The 5,467-nt window shown below is 36.6% G+C and overlaps 1 non-coding gene across 1 annotated transcript; it reads right to left on the reverse strand.

The window, feature by feature from the left end:
- Positions 1-1,084: 1,084 nt before the first annotated feature.
- Positions 1,085-1,156, reverse strand: trnag-ucc. Its single transcript has one exon. It is a non-coding gene; the product is annotated as a tRNA-Gly (tRNA).
- Between the last annotated feature and the right edge of the window lie 4,311 nt (positions 1,157-5,467).

Genomic DNA, 5,467 nt, shown 5'->3' on the forward strand with positions numbered 1-5,467 from the left:
GGTCCAGGGACCGGGGACCGGGGACCGGGGACCAGGGTCCGGGTGGTGAGAAGGTGAAGTCTGTACCGATCCAAAGACTCTAAAACACGGACACACGTTCCAGCTAGAGCTCGGCGCCTTTCATCCACACAATCACATACAATCACTTCCGGTTCTTAATATAATCACTTCCGGGTGGTTTTGTGTTTTATTTTTATTTATTTATTCCGTTTTAATTCACACAAATAACATTCAGAGAAAAGTATGAAAGACAACCGATCACCGTTATTTTCAAGAATTTATAAAAAATATCCTGCAATACGAAAAATATACTCCAAAATAAAATAAAAGTAAAAGCAAATTAATATAAAACATTCAAAGAAATATTAGAAACCATATTTATTAAAATAAAACATTAAATAGGAAGCACAGTCTTACAGTTTAAACAGCTTTTTTCATAAAGAAACGTCTAAAGTGAAGTTTTACTTTGGCAAATTGACAAAAACTTTGCAAATAAAATTATGAGAATGTTAAAAATCTTCTTTTTTAAACGTAGTATTGTATCCGACAAAAACAAATATTACATTATCCGGTAAAAGTTCATAGTTACAGGTAATACAATTTATCAGAAAAGATTTTAAAAAATGACAAACACGTCGTAAAGGGGTTAATGTTTTAAAAACAGCAACAAGAAAGGTCTAAAAGTATTGAAATGAAGTTTAAAGAAACGGAGAAGTTAAACAAACAACAACAAAACAGAAGAAACAGAGTTGTTCTCATATTACACTATCGTCTATCTGTTGTTATGCTCCTTCAAAATAAAAGCACCGCAGCGCCCCCGCGGGACAGACTCCACATAAACTAACCGGTGGGGGGGGGGAACTCACACCTCCGACTTCAGTAAAATACCACCGTGTACAAGTACTCTGGGTCGAGTAAAAGTCCTGCGGCGAGAAGTATTAGCATAAAATGAACCAAAATAGTAGCAAAAGTAATACAAAAATAATAACAATAACAACCTAATACCGCACATAGATTTATATTATTGTTGTTGTTGGTAACAGTTGAACTAATTTAAAGAAACACTCAAAAAAAAAAAAAGGTTTGCGTTGGCCGGGAATCGAACCCGGGTCAACTGCTTGGAAGGCAGCTATGCTAACCACTATACCACCAACGCTGACGGAGATACGACATCATCTGTTCACTTCTTAAAGGAACAGTACAGCTGTTCCTGAGTGTGTAAATATTTCCTGATATGATATATTAATGTTGACAAACATTTAAAGCGATTCTTTCTCCATGGAGAGATGCCAGTTCACCTCCTGGGCCCTGCAGCAAGGCACCGTACACCCCCCCCCCCCCACACAGACACACACACACACACAGGCCTGTGTGTAGTTATTACTAACATAAATAGAGTGTAAGTTGTAATTTCTCCACTAGGGATACATAAACAGTATAAATTAAAAGATTACAATAAATCACTGAAAACATCGAGAAAAGTGTAGAAAAAAACACCAAGTTGCAGTTGGACGGGAAGACAACGCGAGGGTGAGAGATGTCTCCCTGTTGATTAACAGGTGGGCTTTGTACAGTATTCAGATATATGGGTGTGTTCAAATTGAATTTGGGTGTTTTTGACAATTTAATAGCAATTGGGGAAAAAACAATTGGTAAAAACTTTTAAAAATGAGAGAAAAGTGTCAAAAAATGTGAACAAATGTCAAATAAATTTACAAAAATTTGAAAAGATGTCAAAAAAATGACAAAAAGTGACAAATGTAAAAAACAAAAAGCTTTAAAAATTTGGGGGAAAACTCAAAAACTGAAACTAAAATTTCAAAAGGCTCAGAAAAAGTCTACAAACGTTGAAAAAGTGACAAAAATATTGGGGTAAAGACACAAAAGGGACCAAAAAGACAATGTAAACGTTGATAAAAGGCTTTTATTTTGAAATGTTAAACTCAGGTCGAGGATGACAACACAAGGGTTAATGACATGTATGATGGCCCGCAGACATATCAACCATATCAACCATATCAGACATATCAACCATATCAGACACATCAACCATATCAGACACATCAGACACATCAGACATATCAGACATATCAGACATATCAGACATATCAGACATATCAGACATATCAACCATATCAGACATATCAACCATATCAGACATATCAACCATATCAGACACATCAACCATATCAGACACATCAGACACATCAGACACATCAGACATATCAGACATATCAGACATATCAGACATATCAACCATGTCAGACATATCAACCATATCAGACATATCAACCATGTCAGACATATCAACCATATCAGACACATCAGACATATCAACCATATCAGACACATCAGACATGTCGGACACATCAGACATATCAGACATATCAGACATATCAGACACATCAGACATATCAGACATATCAGACATATCAGACATATCAGACATATCAGACATATCAACCTTATCAACCTTATCAACCATATCAGACACATCAACCTTATCAGACATATCAACCTTATCAGACATATCAACCTTATCAGACACATCAACCTTATCAGACATATCAACCTTATCAGACATATCAACCATATCAGACATATCAACCATATCAGACATATCAGACATATCAGACATATCAGACATATCAGACATATCAGACATATCAACCATATCAGACATATCAACCATATCAGACATATCAACCATATCAGACATATCAGACATATCAGACATATCAGACATATCAACCATATCAGACATATCAGACATATCAGACATATCAACCATATCAGACATATCAACCATGTCAGACATATCAACCATGTCAGACACATCAACCATATCAGACATATCAGCCATATCAACCATATCAACCATATCAGACATATCAGACATATCAACCATGTCAGACACATAAACCATATCAGACATATCAACCATATCAGACATATCAACCATATCAACCATATCAACCATATCAGACATATCAACCATATCAGACATATCAACCATATCAGACATATCAGACATATCAACCATATCAGACATATCAACCATATCAGACATATCAACCATATCAGACATATCAACCATATCAGACATATCAACCTTATCAGACATATCAACCTTATCAGACATATCAACCATATCAGACATATCAACCATATCAGACATATCAACCATATCAGACATATCAGACATATCAGACATATCAGACATATCAGACATATCAACCATATCAGACATATCAGACATATCAGACATATCAGACATATCAACCATATCAGACATATCAGACATATCAGACATATCAACCATATCAGACATATCAACCATGTCAGACATATCAACCATGTCAGACACATCAACCATATCAGACATATCAGCCATATCAACCATATCAACCATATCAGACATATCAGACATATTAACCATGTCAGACACATAAACCATATCAGACATATCAACCATATCAGACACATCAACCATATCAGACATATCAACCATATCAACCATATCAACCATATCAGACATATCAGACATATCAACCATATCAGACATATCAGACATATCAGACATGTCAGACACATCAGACACATCAGACACATCAGACACATCAGACACATCAACCATATCAACCATATCAACCATATCAGACATATCAACCATGTCAGACACATCAGACACATCAGACACATCAACCATATCAACCATATCAACCATATCAGACATATCAACCATGTCAGACACATCAACCATATCAGACATATCAGACATATCAGACATATCAGACATATCAACCATATCAACCATATCAGACACATCAACCATATCAACCATATCAACCATATCAGACATATCAACCATGTCAGACATGTCGGACATATCAGACATGTCAGACATATCGGACGTATGGGACATATCAGACATATCAGACATATCAGACATGTCGGACAAATGGGACATATGGGACATATGGGACATATTGGACACATGGGACATATTGGACATATGGGACATATTGGACATATCGGACACATGGGACATATCAGACATATCAGACATATCAGACATATTGGACATATTGGACATATTGGACATATCAGACATATCAGACATATCAGACATATTGGACATATTGGACATATCAGACATATCAGACATATCAGACATATTCGACATATGGGACATATGGGACATATCAGACATATCAGACATATCAGACATATCGGACATATTGGACATATCAGACATATCAGACATATCAGACATATTCGACATATTCGACATATGGGACATATGGGACATATCAGACATATCAGACATATCAGACATATCAGACATATGGGACATATGGGACATATCAGACATATCAGACATATCAGACATATCGGACATATTGGACATATCAGACATATCAGACATATCAGACATATTCGACATATTCGACATATGGGACATATGGGACATATCAGACATATCAGACATATTCGACATATGGGACATATGGGACACATCAGACATATGGGACATATGGGACATATGGGACACATCAGACATATGGGACATATGGGACATATGGGACATATGGGACATATCAGACGTATCAATTAACCCTCGTGTTGTCTTCCCAATGACCTGAAATGTTTTTCTGAGTTTATCAAGGTTATGGCGTCTTTTTTGACCTTTTTGTGTCTTTCTCTAGAAAGATAGATAGATAGACAGATAGAGATAGAGAGAGACAGATAGAGAGAGACAGATAGAGAGAGACAGATAGACAGTCAGACAGATAGAGATAGAGAGAGACAGATAGAGAGATAGAGAGACAGATAGAGAGAGACAGATAGACAGTCAGACAGATAGAGATAGAAAGAGACAGATAGACAGATAGACAGTCAGACAGATAGAGAGATAGACAGATAGAGAGATAGACAGATAGAGAGATAGAGAGATAGAGAGAGAGACAGATAGACAGTCAGACAGATAGAGAGATAGACAGATAGAGAGATAGACAGATGTAGAGATAGAGAGATAGAGAGATAGAGAGATAGAGAGATAGACAGTCAGACAGATAGAGAGATAGACAGATGTAGAGATAGAGAGATTGAGAGATAGAGAGATAGAGAGATAGAGAGATAGACAGTCAGACAGATAGAGAGATAGACAGCTGGATAGATAGAGAGATAAAGAGATAGACAGATAGACAGTCAGATAGATAGAGAGAGACACAGATAGATAGATAGACAGATAGAGAGATAGAGAGAGAGAGAGAGAGATGGATAGATAGAGAGAGACAGATAGAGAGAGAGACAGATGGATAGATAGAGAGATAGCGAGAGAGAGAGAGATGGATAGAGAGATAGACAGATAGAGAGATAGACAGATGGATAGATAGAGAGAGAGACAGATAGAGAGATAGACAGATGGATAGATAGAGAGAGAGAGAGAGATGGATAGATAGAG

The sequence above is a fragment of the Etheostoma cragini genome, unplaced genomic scaffold, assembly GCF_013103735.1.
Source record: "Etheostoma cragini isolate CJK2018 unplaced genomic scaffold, CSU_Ecrag_1.0 ScbMSFa_932, whole genome shotgun sequence".
NCBI classification, from domain to species: Eukaryota; Metazoa; Chordata; class Actinopteri; order Perciformes; family Percidae; genus Etheostoma; species Etheostoma cragini.